Source organism: Gossypium hirsutum, chromosome A06, assembly GCF_007990345.1.
Source record: "Gossypium hirsutum isolate 1008001.06 chromosome A06, Gossypium_hirsutum_v2.1, whole genome shotgun sequence".
Classification (NCBI taxonomy): domain Eukaryota; kingdom Viridiplantae; phylum Streptophyta; class Magnoliopsida; order Malvales; family Malvaceae; genus Gossypium; species Gossypium hirsutum.
The window spans coordinates 21,584,271-21,603,146 of record NC_053429.1 but is presented as its reverse complement, the minus strand read 5'-3'; the positions used below and the strand labels follow the sequence as shown (position 1 = coordinate 21,603,146).

Sequence of the window (18,876 nt, the reverse complement as noted above, 5' to 3'; positions counted from 1 at the left end):
GATTGTAAACTAAGAATGCATATTAACGATTGAGATAGGAGAAAGATATAGTTGGGACCCTAGGAAACAAACCGGATATTCATGCCATAACTTCGGATTTCTTGTGTGCCAGTGTAAGACATGTCTGGGACATGCATCGGCCATATTATGAGTGCCAATGTAAGACCATGTCTGGGACATGGCATCGGCGTGGAGATGAGTGCTAGTGTAATACATGTTTGGGACATGCATCGGCCTCGACGATGATAGCCAGTCTAAGACGTGTCTGGGACATGCATCGGCTAAGAGTTGTGCTAGCGTAAGACATGTCAGGGACATGGATCATCAAATATATACGAGACCTAGTATAAGACCATGCCTGGGACATGGCATCGGCCTTGATGATGATAGCCAGTGTAAGACCATGTCTAGGACATGGCATCGACAACTTATCCCATGATTAAGGCTTATAGAATATCCGGTAGTATTCTGAAAGGCTCAACTTTAAAACTTATGAAAGTGAGATAGTAAGGAAAGTATAATGATGCTGTAAGTGGTACAGGTAGCTATTTGGTATCCATGAGAATGAGCACAAAATAGAAAATGTGACTAGAGTAGACGGTAATGACTAAGTCAAGCTTATGCCTATCTTTGTGCTATGAGTATGATGGCTAGAGGTGAAATTGTTGTTGTATATTTATTTATATGCAACTTACTAAGCTTTATGATTACTCTCTTTCCTTTCCCTTTTCTTTTAGTGCCGATTTATTTGCTCAAGGATCCCTTGGAGTCAGAGATATCGATCATACTATCAGCTGTAATACTCAGTATAGTTGGATTTATATTTTGATTATGGCATGTATAGGGCTAGACCTCATTATTTTGTGTCTTTGAGAATTGACTAAAATATATTCTACTCTTTACATTGAGCTTTGAATGAGGGCTTGCATTTTGAATCTATAAAAGATGCATCTTCATGGTTGAATGAATGTCTATTATGCTTGTTTTGGTATTGGTTGGTATTGACATGAAAATAGGTACACTAGGGTGGCAAACAGGCTTGGTAGATAGCTTCATATTGTCCACATGGGTAGACACACGGGCGTGTGTCTAGGTCGTGTGTGATACACGGTTAGCCCCATCGGCATGTGAGAAGGCCATACATCCCTTGTACCTAGATTTTTCAAGTCAGAATGCATGGTAAGGGTCACACGGGCAGAGACACGACTGTGTGTCTCAACCGTGTGGAGGGCACGACCTAGTACACGAGCGTGTACCATGGTCGTGTGATGCTAACATTAGAAACAAAATACCCAGGTTTTTGCACACGGGCTATGCCACGGGCTTATTATGGCCCTATGAAAGGACATGGGCGTGTGTCCAGGCCGTGCGAAGTCTGCACTTTTTTTATGAAAAATTGTAAAAAATTAAATTGGCCACATGGGTGCAGGATATGGGCGTGTGCCCTATACCCACACGGGCGTGTGGAGCCTTAAAGCACAAAATTTTCTAAGTTTTTCTTGATGCCCTAGTTTGGTCCCAAACCATCTTGAATGTATGTTTTGGGCCTCATAAGCCCAATTAAGGGACAGGTTGCATATGAAATGGAAATTTTTAAATTGATCAAAATTTTATGGCCTGGTTTTCTAATATTGGTTGAGTTTAAGTCCGGTAACACCTCAAACCCTGTCCCGGTGTTGGATACGAGCGAAGGGTGTTACAATTTGGATATTCATGTTAAGATTGAGTTTATTTCATACAAGCTTACTAAGCTATATAGCTTACTTTGTTTAATTTTTCGTGTTTTATAGTGGCTATAAAACTAGCTCGAACTCGGGGATCGTCGGAGACATCGTCACACTATCCAACTATCAATTTGGTACTTTTAAGCTTATATTTTAAGTATATGGCATGTTTAGGAACTTTAGTCATTTTGGTTTTGTCTTGGTAGTAAATTTTTCCAATTGAGTTGGCTTGTGATTTGTTATGTTTTGGTTTGTATATAAACATGGCCATGAAAGTTGGTTTAATTTGGTTGATTTGATCATATATATATATAAGTGTATGTGGCTTGTGAGATGTTTTGAATGTGGGACGTTATACTTGTGGATAATTTGTGTTATGGTTATTTAATAGCCAAATTTTGAATGGTTGAAATACTTGAGAATATAGGTCAAATGATGCATATTTATTAATGGTCATTTTGATAACTTGAAAAGATAAAGATTGCTATGAACTTAAATGTCATAATGGGGTAATTATGTTTTGTATTGATTGGTTTTGAAATGATATGGAATATGCTTGTATTGGAGTTTTTTTAAATTCTCATATATGCTAAATTTTGTGCCATTTGAGTTTGGTGTAGTTGCACACAAGTTGGGTGGCAAATTGGCTTGGTAAATAGCCTATTTTTGTCTACACGGGCAGAGACATGGGATGTGTCTCAGCCGTGTGTAACACACGGTTATGTTACAAGGCCGTGTGTCCTCTGGTGTTGAAATTGAAACCAAGTTAGTATGCTCCACACTACCGCACACACGGGCGTGTGACTTAGCTGTGTGGTATAAGTCAGTATACCCTACAGGTTTGGCACGGCCTCGTACACGGCCTGGCACACGGGCGTGTATGGCCATTTTTAGGGCACACGGGCATCTGTGTTGGACACGTGACCTAAGTCAGAGAGTTACATGGGGTCAGACACGGGTTGGGACACGGTCATGTGATCCCATTTTGAATGTCTACACGGCTTGTGACACGGGCGTGTCTGTTGGCCGTATGAGACACACGGGCGTGTGTCCCCTGTTTTGAGAAAAATTTTCTAATTATTATATGAGTTTTCAAAGTTATCGGTTTAGTCCTAAACCGTTTCCAATGCATTATTTTGAGCCTCGTAGGCTTGTATTAGGGACAAAATGTTTGTTTGTGATTGAAATAGATATGAAATGTTTAAGTTATATATATCAAATGTATGTTTAATGTATGATAAGTCTGGTAATGCTCCGTAACCCTATTCCAGCATTGAATACGGGTGAGGGGTGTGACACTTAGACAAAATGAAGTTATCAATGATGGGAAGTAAACACTTCTGGTCTTCTTTAGAGAAAAATCATGGATCTCTTTAAAACCATACAAGAAAAGTATTCACTCCAACGAGATGGTGGAATTGTATGAGATAGGTATGAAACTATATCAGGCAAAGTTAGGCATGAAACTATATCAGACAAATTAAAACCATACCTTAGCCAACGGTTTTAGATATTCCCTTCGGCAAGAATGACTACCATACTTGCTTATAATCCATTGGGGTCCTAGATTTTCCACAAAATTAAACACTTGTTGAAGAAAATCCCAATTTATATTTGTCATAATGGCAAAGTTCTCAACTTCTTTAACATCAGGTAGGTTAAACAAATCATTAATGAACTTAGAAGTTAGGGGTACCTTTTTCTTGCAAACAAGAACTTCAATAGCATCTGGCTTTGTCAAATTGGCATAAAAATCTCAAACTAACTCCTCATCGGGTCATGATCGTGCATTGTAATAATAGTTCCAATTAAGGGGATAAATTATCTTTCGAATTGGCAAGGACACAACCATCTTATCATTGTTTTCCAAGTTGAAACCTTTTTCCGGCATCATAGATTGATTTTTGAAGATAGAATCAAACTTTTCTTTCACTTCTTCATCTTGAATTGCAATGAGATTTTCGGTAGAGGTCTTGGAATATCTAGTTTTTTTGCGAGAAATGGTGATTTTTTTCTGAAAAATAGGTAAATTTTTGGTAAAAAGAAGAGAAAAGAAATCGACAATTGATGGTAGAAAGGTGTTTGCGATGGAAATAGGATTGCCACAGCAATGGGCTTGCGATGGCATGAAGCTTGCGATAGTAATAGGATGCGACGGTGATAGGGTTTGTAACAACCCATTTTTAGTAAAATTGGAATAGTGGTTTTTGCACCACAAATCTGATTGAAAATATTTATTTTATTATTTTAATGTCCATGTTATGTTAGTAGTGTCGTGTAAAAATTTCATTAAGAAATGTTGTCGTTTGCATACTTAATTATGTGAAAAAGATTAAATCGTAAAAGGTGCAAAATTATAGTTCTAGTAGCTACAGATATTAAATGGCTATAGATCTTTAATGTAAGAGGACTTATATGGTAATTAGACCATTTATGTGGTAGTGAACATTTATGGGTTTGGTTTTATTGAAATTATTAATGTTTTAAAAGGATAAAATGGTAAATAGGTAATTAAAGTTAAAATAACTAAAAGAAAATGTGTCCATCTTCTTCATTTTTGCATTCTCTCAACCGATTTCACCATTGAAGACTTAGCTAGGGTTTGGCCAAGCTCTTCCATTGCATGTAAGTGTAATTTGGTCCCGTTTTTAATGATTTTTATGTTTTCGGGATCATTGTAGCTTAATCTAGCTAGCCCAGGGACTAGTTTGCAAAATTATTAAAGGTTTAGGGTTTTTTCATGAATCTTCTTGCATTATTTATAAAGTTTGATGAAATATTATGAGTCCTTGTTGTTAAATAAACAACTTTTGTAAAGTGATTTCTGATGAAATTATCATTTGGGGACTTATTTGTAAAAGTAGTAAAATACCATGATAAATTTGTGAAATGTTGGTTTGTATGAGGTATTGTGAGTCCCTAGGTAAATTGGCTAGCATGATATATAGATGAAATTGCATAAATTTTGATTTACAAGCTTAAGAACTAAATTATAAACACGTTAAAATATTAGGGGCAAAAATGTAATTTTATAAAAGTATGAATTTTGGATTGATTTGAATAGCATGAATATTAAACAGATATGAATTTTGGATTAATTTGAATAGCATGAATATTAAACAGATTTAATTTACTTATTTTGATCAAGATAAGCCTCATACAGACCTAGATCGAGGAAAAGCTAAAGCCTCGGATTAGTGAATCATATTTTGACATCTTTAAAATCGAGGTAAGTTCATATGTTTAAATAATATTTAATTTTATTTGATTTATATGGTATGATGCTATTTATCATATCATGTTACGACAAAAATCCAACGATGTTTCGACGACTATCGAGCCCTATTTGAACCTTAGAAATATATAGGATGCAAATTACATGTCATATAGTTACCATGTTTCGGGTGCTGGTTCTAAATGTCCTACCGATGGCTGAGTTTTGGCATTTGTTGTGGATACTTGTAAGCTTAGGTGAACAGCATCGTGTAGCTACATTCCGACTGCCAGCTTGTGTAAGCAGACCCATTTATGGCTTGAGTGAGAAATGATGTAAAGGAAAAGGAATGGTTTAGACCATATGTTAGCACACTTTGTGTGAGGTTCTCATGTATTTGATATTATTCTAAGTGGTTCAGTGGCCATGAAAAGGGAAGGAACGGTAAGTGTTCCAATGGCTAAGTTATGAACTTATGGAAATATATGAATTGATGTTAATCAAAGTATGTATAACCATGTTTATGGAAAGTATGAATTCAAATGTGCTGTGTTCATAAAATCTATCTTATCATGAGATGATTTTGTTAAGTTATGTGTTTAAGCACTAGCTTTATTGTTGATGATGCTTAGGCTTGTGCCAAACTTATGTTGGATTGGTTCATGTTAATTTAAAGTTATGCAGCTAAATGGTAAGATATGTTCATATTATATGAACTTACTAAGCATTATATTCTTACATTGTTTTCTTTCCTATGTTTTATAGATTATCGGAAGCTCGACCGATTTGGAAGCTCGTCGGAGACCTATCACACTATCCAGTGAATATCGATAGATTTTGATGTTTTAGTCAAGGTTATAATGGCATGTATAGGTGGACTTATTTCTAATGTTTATGGCATGTAATGTTGCTTTGAATTTGTGGTACTGATGGTATTTTAATGCCTTGATGGTTGATGTTAATATGGCTAGGTTGATGCATGTCTTGAATGACCATTTTGGTATGTTGGTGTAGTTTCAATGTGGTCAATTATGGTAAGTTAGCTATGGAAATAAGTTAGATGTTAATTGTTGATGAATGGCCAAATATGCACATGTTTAAGTATATTTGATTGTTGTGATTGAGGTGCCTTATTGGCATATTGGTTGTATGGATTAATAGTGTAATGAATTGGTCATTTTTATGCATGTTTGGGGTAGGTTATGATGGCTTGGTCATATGAGCAATTGTGTTTAGATTCATGTTTTGAATAAGTGAAAGAAATGGCTTGATTTTGGCCAATTTCTTGTCCACACAGCCTAAGACATGCTCCTGTGTCTCAGCCATGTGTAACACACGGCCATGTGTCCCCTGTAGGTTTTAAAGGTTGCTAGTTAGATAGTTTCATGGCCTAGCACACGACCTGGCACACGGGCGTGTAGCTTGGCCGTGTGACCCAAGTGAGAGAGTTACACGAGCACGGACACAGGCTGGGACACGGCCATGTGACTCTATTTCGAATGTTACACGGCCTAGCCACATGGCCGTGTGACCTCTATAGTGTGAATTTTTATAACTTTTTCCTTAAGATTTCAATTGTTTCTAATTTAGTCCCAAATTATTTCTAAAGTTTTTCTAAGGCCTCAAGGGCTCGACTAAGGGACAAAATGCATGAATATGAATTGGTTATGCTATGTTTAATGAAATGATTGGAAACGTATGTTTTTACATTACGGTATTACAGTAATGCTCCGTAACCCTATTCTGACGATGGTTATGGGTTAGGGGTGTTACAGGGTTGCTTCAACGAAAACCTTGCAGTAGCAATGCTAGGGTTTTACGACAAGAAAAGGATTTTGGAAAGAAATTTAGGATTTAGGTCGACAGCCAAGAGGAAAAAGAATGAGTGGCTAGGGTTTAAGCTAACTGCTTTAAGGGTTGTGAGAATTATGTTAGTAGAGAGAGGTTTATATAGTGGTGAATTAAGGGAAACTTGTAGCAAACTTTTAGCTACTTAAGTTGAGTTGGGAGGCAAGTAAAGATGGGGGGAAAAAGTGGTGGCAAAATTAGGGTTTTAGGGAACCCTTATGGATGACAATCAATGGGTAAATTTATCCTCTTTGCTATTGAGGCCTTAAGCCCAACTTGTATTTACAAACTAGACTGCTTAAAAAATAAATAAATTGATTAGTACTTGGGCCAATTTGACCCCCTTTATTAAACATAAACAAATTAAATAAAAATTAAAATTAAATGCAAATATAAAATTGAAAAATAAAAATAAAATAAAAATTTTAAAATTAATTAAAAATTTTCTTTTCAAAAAATTACATTAAATCAATTCTCAAGAAAGGTTGGAAAGGTCACAACGGTCCTGCTTAAGTTCAAATCTCCTTAGGCAGAATTAATTAAATGTACTAATTTAAGAAAAAAATTTCAAACTTTTTATTAAAAAGTAGGTTTATGAAAAATTAAGGGTCTAATAATTTGAACGAGGTTTTAATTCACTCAACTTCATCATCCCAATAGTGCTTGAGACGTTGACCAATTAACTTTAAACATATCTTCATGGTTGTCGTACAATTCTACAGCTCCATATGGATAAACTTTGTGGATGGTATATGGTCCTTTCCATCGGGATTTGAGTTTTCCAGGAAATAACCTTAGCCTCGAATTAAACAAGAACATATTTTGTCCTTCACTGAATTCACGAGGTTGTATAGGGCTATCATGGCATCTCTTATATTTCCATTACACCTCTTGGCATTCTCGTATGAAAATAACCTCAATTCTTCCAACTCATCAAGTTGTAGCATCATTCTCTCATTGGCTTGCTTAAGATCGAAATTCAATTTGTAACACCCTAACCCGCATCTGTCGCCGAATTAGGGTTACAAAACATTATTGTACAAATGGAACATTAAAACATACATTTCATACATCATTAAAAACATATTATAATACCATCATTCACATGCAGATCATCCCTTAATTGAGCCTTCAAGGCCCTAGAAACACATTAGAAATAATTCGGGACAAAATTGGAAACATTTGGAAAGTTTAAGAAAAAGTTAAAAAATTTTGACTACAAAGGTCACACTCTAACAGCCTGGTTTTAGCTAAGTCAGAACAGTAGTTTCGAAACCAAAAATCTGATGTTAGATAATTATTTTAATATTATTTTTGGTGTTTGCAACATGTGATTATATATGTGTGAAAATTTCGTAAGCTAATTTTATCATTTAATAACTCAATTTGAGAAAAAGGACTAAATTACGTAAAAAGCAAAAGTGGCATTATATATGTTAAATGTGTTTAATTGCTATGAAACTTAAATGTGTAAGTCCTTATGTGGCTATTTGACCTTTGGTTAATGGGATGGACAAATATAGTCATCCATTAAGTGATTTTTAATGATATAAGATAAGGTTAAAATGGTAATTGGTTAATTAATGTTATATTAAATAAAACCAAGTGAAATTATCATCATCTTTAGTTCATGCTAGCCGAAATTAAAATAGAAAGAAGAGGAAAATGTGGTTTTAGGGTTCGGCCATTGTTGTTCTTGATCAAGGTACGTTTTGAGCTCGGTTTTTTAAGATTTTTATGTTTTTGTGATCATTGCTTTGTGTTCTAGCTAGCCCATGTCTTAATTTTTCAATTTGTTGATGATTTTGTGAAGTGCCATTGATGAATTCTTGAGCTTTGTGATAGATGATAATGAAAAATGAATAATTGTTGATAGATTTTAATGTTTTGTAAAGTGATTTTTGACAAAAATGTCAAATAAGGATTAAATTATGAAATTTGCAAATTGAAGGGTTGAAATGTGAAATAAATGAAAGTTTTGGTCTGCTAGGGACCTATATGAAATTCGGCTAGGCTTGGGTTTAAAGAAATTTCATGAATTTTGTGTATTTGTGAAATAGGGACTAAATTGTAAGAAATATGAAAGTTTAGGACTAAAGTGTAAAAATTCCCAAATATGTGTTTAAGGATTAAATTGAATGAATATTTGACTAAATGGGTTAATTTTGAATACATATAGATCAAGAAAGAAAGAATTCAGATTTAGATCAGAGGAAATCGGAAGTAATCGAGTAATCGATTCGATTCGTCAATTCCGAGTACGAGGTAAGGTCGTATGTTATAATTTTATTATAAATGTATGTTATATGCTTTGGTATTGCATAAAATGTGATTGTGAGATTACGAATAATGTTTGAGTTGTGAATACGACTAAACAGAGGTGTTCGATGATGAAATTGACAAGTGAAACTTCCGGTTGAACCTTAGGAATAGTTTAAGATGCTAGTGACATGTCATTAGGTTAATGTATTAGCTTCGGGCCATGATATCGGCACTTCGGGTGCGAATAATACATTGATTTGGCTATGGGCCATGGTATAGGTATTCAGAGAGGAGATACCTTGATTTAGCTACGGGTCATGGTATAGGTATTTATCGATTGTGATCCTTGAGTATCCGATTTCTATTCCGAATGGTTCAATGGGTAAAGAATGACATAATTGAGAAATAGGTTAGTATGAGGTGGTACAGATACGTACGAAACCTATTTGGGTATTACATTGAGAAAGTTCAATGAGATGGTATTGGATCATGTTTTGAGACATGAGAAAGGTTTGTGGTTAATGTAATTTCGATTTAATAATATGTAAATAGTTGAATTACATTTATTAGATGAATTGAAATAATCACTTACGAACTTACTAAGCTATGAAGCTTACTGTGTGTTATTTGTCTATGTTTTATAAATAATCAAAGCTAGCTCGGACTCGAGATCGTCAGGAACTGTCGTCACACTATCGATCATTTTGTTGGTACTTTTGAAGCCTTGTATATATGGTATATGGCATGTATAGGCTAGTGTCATTATGGTAAATTTTGTGTTATGGAATTATAGCCATGTGATTTGGCTTGTATTTGGTAAAGTTGTGGGATGTGAATTTTGCTTATAGAATGTGTTTATATATGCTATGTGATGTGAATGGTATGCCTTATGAAATTGGCATAGTATGGTATGATATTAAGGTATTGAATTGGTGTTATTTTGAGAATTGAGTTAGTTATTTTGAAGGATGAATAAATGCATGTTGAAATTAGGTGGAATGGATGAATTTGGCATATGAAATCAATATGATTGGAGTAGTAAATAGGTATTGAATTGGCTAGTGATACATGATATTCGTGATAGCTTTTAAATATTTATAATGAGGCAAGTGTACGTATCGAACAGTAGTATAGCTTTAGCAAGACCGAATTGTCGAACTCAAAGGAACTAAAAGTACTAGTAATGATTGTCTTTTTATTAACTAGCCTAAGAATAATGGGGTTTGTTTTAACTAAATAATTAACTAAACTAAGGATTCACAGAAAATAGAATTGGAGAATTACTTTTGGAAAAACGATTGAATTAAGACAATACCTAAGGAAAAATTCACCTAGACTTCACTTGTTATTTGACTCTGAATCGGACGATTTATTCATTTGACTTGATCCGTAGAAATCCCTAAGTTATATTATTATCCCTCTTGAGACAAACAACGTCCAACCCTAGGTTGAATAATTGAAATCTCTTTCTAATTAATTCCCTAGGGTTGCATTAACTCGATCTATGGATCCCCTTATTAGGTTTCACCCTAATCCAGCAAAATCTTGTCACCCTATCTCTAGGCGCGCAACCAACTCCGCTTAATTATGACAAATGTACTTTTAGACAGGGTCTATTCCTCCTCTGAATAAGAGTTTAACTTGAATCAATATCATGGAATATCAAAACAAGAATTAAGAACACATAATTAAGAATAAGTCAGATATTTATCATACAATTCAGATAATAATAACAAGATCTGTCTTAGGTTTCATTCCCCTTAGGTATTTAGGGGTTTTAGTTCATAACTAAAAAGGTAAACATCTTAGAAGAATAATGAATACAAAACATAAAGAAAAACCCAGAACTCCTAAAGGGAAATTGAGGGGAGATCTTCAGTCTTGATGGTGAATCAGCTTCTGAGATGGATCAATCGGCTTTCCTTGAGCAGTTCCCTGCTTCCCTGTTTGTGTGTCCCTCTTTTCCTCCTCTCTAGGGTGTATTTATAAGCTGTAGATTGCCTAAGAACCCTCAAAATTGGCCTTTTTCGAATTGGATTAAACTTGGGCACGGCAGGAACACACCCGTGTACAATTGCTTAAGGCCGTGGTCAAGCCTGTTAAATAGGCACGGGCGTGTGGTTCACCTTTGTGAGTCGTGCTTTGATTCTGCCAAATTGACACAGCCGTATGGTCTGCCCGTGTGAGGAGGTCCAGGCCGTGTTGATTTTGTACGTTGGCCCATTTTCTCCATTTTTGGTCTGTTTCTCGTTCCTTTCACTCTCCTATGCTCACCTAAGTATAAAACATGAAATTAAGGCATTAAGAGCATCGAATTCACCAATTTTAAGGAAAAATCATCCATAAAATGTGCTAAGCATTGGATAAAAATATGTATGAATTACGGTTTATCAAATACCCCCACACTTAAGCATTTGCTTGTTCTCAAGCAAAATCCTTAACTCATAATCAAAATAAATTCTTCTCAACTTATAATTTCTATTGATAATATCTCAAAATAATCCATAGGTAATCATACATTGAAAATTCAACTGAAAGAACATCAAAGTTTCAAACATTCCAAGTTGAGCATTTTATCATGAAAACATAGGTGTCTCCCCTTATTTAAGTAATTACCCTTGATTCAAAATATCACAGAGTTTCACATCCTCACTAAATATTCACTCAAATCACTCGAGGCATTTAAGGATAATAAATGAAGCACTCAATAGTCAATAATGAAGAGTCATTACCATAGGCTTACATAAAAATCAAATCTCTACCACTATAAATTGAGATGAAACATCAATCAAAAGATCTTTAAAAGGTTGTAACGTGGCTTTGGTTAAAGGGTGTGGTCACAAGCTGAAAGAAAGAGTTAAAATCGAGATTGAATTTGTAAAATTGCCTAACTAGAAAAATGACTAGTAATCAATTGCGTACAACAGAGCTTTTTCTCAGAATATGGAATTTAACTTCTTTAGCTCAAAAGATCACTACTACTAATATGTATACATACATTTTTTTATTTTTTTAAGAACAATTCAAATTACAAAGTAGAATAAAACATAGCTAAGCAACTATTCCACCTCAAATCTCAACAAAAATAAGGATCAAATTAATTGAGGGGATTTCAACAATAATGAGTTATGAGTTAATATTGAGGGTAAATCAATGAATGGGTTGTTAGGCTCAAGTGGGTTCTCTAAGGGTTAATTGTGTAGGTTGGCTTTTATGGAGTGAGTGGGTTAAACCTAAGTGCCTTTATCATTTTAACATATCAAATAAAATGGTGTGGTCTTAACATGCATAATCAAGCAAGTTCTAGAGTAGCAATTCAATACTGACGCACTCATAATGAAAGTGAGCATGAAATAAATAATAGATGTTCTAAAGGCTCAAGATCTCACAAAAATTATGGCTTTTTTATGTTTAAACTTGTGAATTCCAACTCAAGATAATACTTAAACTTGGGGAAACAACCTAAAATTTTTTAATTCTTCAAAAATCAACTTATCATGCTTGATTCCCTAATGTCTTAAAGTTTAAACCCTCAATGCATAAATGCCTATGTTTTAATTCTAGATATATCAAAAAAAGTCATAAATCAATCAAAATTTATCCTAAACATGATATAAGAGCTTTTCAAGAGAATAAGGCAATCATTCAAGGATTTTTCTAATAGTGAAATGAATACCCCCCACACTTAAGATGTACATTGCCCTCAATGTACAAAGATAGATATGTAGAAAAGAATATAAATATAAGAAAGGGAGAGAAGTGAAACTTCCTGAGTGATGAATGAATTTCCTTGAACTGGAGTTTTGGAGAATAATCGGCGTAAGGGTGGAGGAGGATACTTCAGTGGTGGTAGAGGTTCATTAGTCCATAAGTCCTGCGCCAAGAGAATATTATATCTGGTAGTAGCTATGGTCGTGGTCGAGCAGGACATGGCAGTCGTGGAGAACCTTTCCCAGTGGAGTTTCAAGTTCCTGAGTAATAGTGAGCTTTGGAGCTCTTTATAACTGTGATAGAATCAGGAATTCTTTTAGGAAATATATAAGGAAGAGTAAGTACTCAATATGAATTAGCCAAAATTAAAAATTGTAAAATAATAATTATAAGTCCTAATAAAAATAAGGTGACAAAAAAAAGTAGTTTTAAAATAAAAAAAAGTAAAAACATAAAATAATAAATAAAAGTTTTTAAACATCTTCATCGCTAGATGGTTCACGAGGTGGGGGTGGCGATAAGATGTGGAGGTGCTGACAAATCTGCTGTAGAGTAGCATCAATGTTATCGAAGCACTGAAAACACTGTTGCTCAAACCAGGTAAGGAGCTCAGAGATGTCAGCGTATGAAGCTGCCGTATGAACTGGACGAGAAGCAGGTGGTGGCTGAGACGGTGGGTCCTCGTGACGTGGAGGGACATCATCAGTAATGTCCTCGGGGGCCTCTTCCTCGGTGGATTGGGCGAGATGGTATTAAGGAGGGAAGGTGCCACATCGTTTCTCGATCATCCTCATACTTAGCATGCTCGAGATGCCCTGTGGGGACATCTGGCCCATGAGAGTGAGGGAGGATGATTGGGCTACTGTGTTGAGGAGCAAGAAGTGCCGAGCCAACCACGTCACATAGGGCCCAATAGAGATGACTCCCTTCCTATGCCGCTCCGTCTGATGTTGAATGGCGAGGGCAATAAAATAAGCAAGGTCTATGATGTGCCCCTGCGACATACACCATAGAAAGTAGGCATCGTGAGTGTTGACGAGCCAGTGCTCTCTCGCCTTCCTATTAACTGTAAGCCAAAATGACGTGTAAGTACCTCAGAGATGGAGGGAGAGCCGATGCCTTGGAGCAGCTAGGACTGTAGGAGGTAGCCCCGGGGGCGAAGACGTTCCAACACCGTGAAGGAGAGTGATGGATGTGGCGATTGAGAACGTAGAGTTCATTCTCCTCCATGAACTCCTCAGTGTAAAGGCCCAGTGCAGTTCCAAACTCTAGGACGTTCAATTGGTGGACTAGACCGTCGAGGCGAAATTGGATTGTTCCCGGGTCATCAAAGCGGGCCATCACGGTCTGAAGATGGAACATTGAGCGAAGTTCCATCGTGAGTTCGAGATATGTCAGCTCGACAATCTCAAAGAAAAACCCCCAAGGATCGGTGGTGAGGAGGGCCCGAATTGCATCCGTGAGTTGGACTTGTTCTAGCGCGGCCCAGTCTATACAGCGGCCCACTTCCAAGGGTCGGGCTCGTAGAATCTGGAAAAGTTCTTCTTGGGGCCAAATGGGAAACTGCAGGAAAGGGTGATGGATTTTTGCGGTAGGACCTGAAGAAGATGACGCTCCCTTCCTTTTCTTCGAAGCAGGGATGGCGGCTTTCTTTCCTCGTGAAGATGACATGGTGTACCTATAATGGAAATTGAAGTGGAATGCGAATACTTTCCATAGGGCTTACATATTAACCTATACTATAACAGCCAAAGTAAATGTGCCAAATAACCCTATGAGAATAAGTAATGGAGATATCTAAAGCATGAATTTGTGTGGGGTTAATAGCATGAACCCCATAGAAACGATATGGAATATGCTCGTATAGGGAGATGATGAATAGTGAAGGGTATTTATAGATTTTGGGACACATGGCCAGGGAACACACCCGTGTTCCCCAATTTTTTCCCGTGTGATTCGCGAATTTTAAATTTGGGCTCGTCTGACAATTTCCCCACGCCCGTGTACCTTGGGTGTATTGGTGCACACAGCCATGTCGCACGGTCGTGTCTGTCTTTGTTCGCTTCTCCAACACCCGTATATAAAGGTCCACGCCCGTGTTGTTTTGGCAGGTTCGCCCACGGCCCTATCGCATGGCCGTGGCGATTTGTCGTAGCCCGTGTTGGGGAAAATCTTTTCCCTGTTTCCACACGGTCCTAAGCACACCCGTGTGCTTGGCCGTGTGTGCATTCGAAAGCCTGTGTTCCATGAGTCGATTAGTATGTTAGATGTTAAAACTAAAATTTAAAGAAATTAATATTATTAGTGCTCGGGTTACCTCTCAAGAAGCACTTATTTATAGTCTAAGCTCGACTTACCTCTCCATTGAATGGTCATGGTGGTTCGAGGAGTTTATACTCCTCATTCCTACTGTGAATCTCATCAAAATAAGGTTTTAGGCGGGTATTGTTTACCTTAAAAGTGCCGAACTTGGGATGACTTACCTTGACTGTACCGAATGGGAAAATGCTAAGTACCGTAAGAGAAATTTCTTCATTCGGTTTGGCAGTGACAATGTGAGGATCTGCAGCATCTAATTAAACTTTATCTCCAACCTTAAGTTGATTTGGAAAGGTATTGAGCTTGTTCTAGCGTAGTTTTGGTTTATCGTGTGTTCTCGGTTTATGTGTCTGCCATTATCTAGCTCCTCGATTTGTTGCTTTCGTCCTTCATGAATAGGTCCTCTACTATTGCTTGAAAATGACTTATGTACTTCCTGCAAATTCATTTCCTGCAAAGTAGGTTGCACCATATTGTCAGTTTTAGTAGAATGGTTTAGACAATCACCTTTAATTTTCGATGTGTTGCCAGAATTGCGAGCTTGAAAGGTGATTGTTTCGTCTCCCACACGAAGTGTGAGCTCACCTGTGCCAACATCAATAATCGTTCTAACAGTTGCTAAAAAGGGCCTTCCTAAAATGAAAGGAGTGTTGCTATCCTCCTCTATGTCTAGAACAACGAAGTCAACGGGAAATATAAATTTATCAATTTTAACTAGCACATCTTCAATAATACCCCTAGGAAATCTTATAGTTTTATCTGCTAATTGAATGCTCATCCTAGTCTATTTGGGTTTTCCAAGACCTAGTTGTTTAAAAATTTTGTAAGGCATGACGTTAATACTAGCCCCTAAATCAGCTAATGCATTATTAACATCTAAACTACCAATTAAGCAAGGAATTGTAAAACTCGATAGATCTTTCAATTTGTTGGATAGTTTATTCTATAGAATAGCTAAGTAAACTGTGTTTAGCTTCACATGGGAAGCCTTGTCCAATTTCCGCTTATTTGCTAAAAGCTCCTTTAAAAATTTCATTGCATTTGGCGTCTGCGATAGAGCTTCAATAAACGGTAAGTTAATATGTAATTTTTTTAAGAGTTTAAGGAATTTACCAAATTGTTCGTCTGAGCAGTCTTTCCTTGTCGCATTAGGGTATGGCATGCGAAGTTTGTATTCTGTACTTACTGGTTTCTGCTCATTGTGGTCTACCTCACCTTTACCTTTGCTTATCTTAGTTTCTTGCCTTGGTTTTGGTTCAGGTGTGACTAACCCTTCCTCATCTTGACTAGTAATCACGTTGCGTTGCTCCATTGGGTTATATTCTGTGTTGCTTGGCAAGCTACCTTGTGGTCATTCAGAAATCAACTTGGCAAGATGTCCAATCTGAGTTTCGAGCCCTTGGATCGATGCTTGTTGATTTTTGAGTGCCGTCTCGGTATTCTGAAAACGAGTCTCTAACACCTAGATGAATTTGGTTAGCATCTCCTCAAGGTTTGGCTTTTTCTCCTACTGGTAAGGTGGTTGTTGGTAGCCTGGAGGTGGTCTCTGATTTCCTTGGCCTCCCCATGAAAATTTTGGGTGGTTCCTCAAACCTGCATTGTAAGTATTGCTATATGGGTTATTTTGGAATCTAGAGTTATTGTTACCCATTTATTGGACTTGTTCCTCCTTGATGCTAGGGTTGAAGGGTTGATATTTTGTGCATGCTCCTCCTCCATTCGAATCGCACCTCATCACTACATGCACCTGAGTAGAACCACACAAACCGTCAATCTTTTTATTTAAGAGTTCTACTTGCTTAGATAGCATAGTAACCGCATCGAGTTTGAAAACGTCGACTGCTTTCGTCGGCTTTGTTCTCATAACTTGCCACTGATAGTTATTCAGTGACATCTCCTCAATAAATTCGTAAGCCACCTCAGATGTCTTATTATTGATAGTTCCTCCAGCAGCTACATCAATCATCTGCCGAGTCGAAGGATTCAGGCCATTATGGAATGTTTGAACCTTAGCCAAAACGGTAACCCATGGTGAGGGCACCTTCTTAAAAGGTCCTTGTATCTCTCCCATGCATCATAGAGTTTTTCTAAATCCATCTGCACAAAAGAAGAGATATCATTACGTAATTTGGCTGTTTTAGCCGGTGGAAAATATTTTAATAAAATTTTTTCGGTCATTTGTTCCCAAGTAGTGATTGACCCTCGTGGTAACGAGTTCAACCATTGATTAGCCTTATTCCTTAAAGAAAAGGGAAACAACCGAAGGCGAATGGCGTTATCAGAAACGCCATTAATTTTGAACGTATCGCAAAATTCTAGGAAATTTGCCAAGTGAGCGTTGGGATCCTCGTCCTGCAAACCATCAAATTGAACAAATTGTTGTATTTGTGTTAGGTTTTAGTTCAAAATTATTTGCAGCAATAGCAATTCTAACTATACTTGACTCAGTTCTTGTCAAATTAGGTTTAGCATAATCATACATAGTGCGCGAAGCAGGATTTTGATTAACAGCAATTGTAGGAGGTAGCGGATTTTCTTGGTTTTCAGCTATCTCCTCGATCGTGGTTTGAATATCGTTATATTGCTCGTTCTCTGTGTATCTTAAGGTTCGCCTTATTTCTCTTTGGTTTCTGCGAACTGTTCGATCGATCTCACTGTCAAAAAGTAATGGTCCTGACGGGTTTATTCTAGTCATAAACTATAAGAACCTGCCAAAAAAAGGGAAAAAGAAGAATTAATAATAAAAATAAAAATAAAAATTAAATTGCAGTAAAATTAAATGGCTAAAGTAATAAAAATCGAGTGTTCCTAATATCTTAGTTCCTCGGCAACGGTGCCAAAAACTTGATACGTGATATTCGTGACAGGTTTTAAATATTTATAATGAATCGTTCTTGAAACTAACTATTATCACGATGAAGGCAAGTGTACCTATCGAATAGTAGTATAGCTTTAGCAAGACCGGATTGTCGAACCCAAATGAAGTAAAAGTACTAGTAATGACTGTCTTTTTATTATCTAGCCTAATAATAATGGGGTTTGTTTTAACTAACTAATTAACTAAATTAACTAACTAATTAACTAAACTAAGGATTCACAGAAAATAGAATTGGAGAATTACTTTTAGAAAAACGATTGAATTAAGACAATACCTAAGGAAAAATCCACCTAGACTTCACTTGTTATTTGACTCTAAATCGGACGATTTATTCATTTAACTTGATCCGGAGAAATCCCTAAGTTATATTATTATCCCTCTCGAGACTAACAATGCCTAACCCTAGGTTAAATAATTGAAATCTCTTTCTAATTAATTCCCTATGGTTGCATTAACTCGATCTGTGGATCCCCTTATTAGGTTTCACCCTAATCCAGCAAAATCTTGTCACCCTATCTCTAGGCACGCAACCAACTCTGCTTAATTATGACAAATGTACTCTTAGACAGGGTCTATTCCTCCTCTGAATCAAAGCTTAACTTGAATCAATATCCTGGAATATCAAAACAAGAATTAAGAACACATAATTAAGAACAAGTCAAATATTTATCATACAATTCAGATAATAACAAGATCTGCCTTAGGTTTCATTCCCCTTAGGTATTTAGGGGTTTTAGTTCATAATTAAAAAGGTAAACATCTCAGAAGAATAATGAATACAAAACATAAAGAAAAACACAAAACTCTTGCAGGGAAATTGAGGGGAGATCTTCATTCTTGATGGTGAATCTGGCTTCTGAGATGGATCAATCGGCTTTCCTTGAGCAGTTCCCTACTTCCCTCTCTGCGTGTCCCTCTTT

The 18,876-nt window shown here is 36.5% G+C and overlaps 1 non-coding gene across 1 annotated transcript; it reads left to right on the top strand.

Moving 5' to 3' along the window:
• The first annotated feature begins 17,101 nt into the window (after positions 1 to 17,101).
• Positions 17,102 to 17,208, top strand: LOC121231457 (small nucleolar RNA R71). Its single transcript, XR_005929516.1, has one exon. It is a non-coding gene; the product is annotated as a small nucleolar RNA R71 (small nucleolar RNA).
• Positions 17,209 to 18,876: the final 1,668 nt, after the last annotated feature.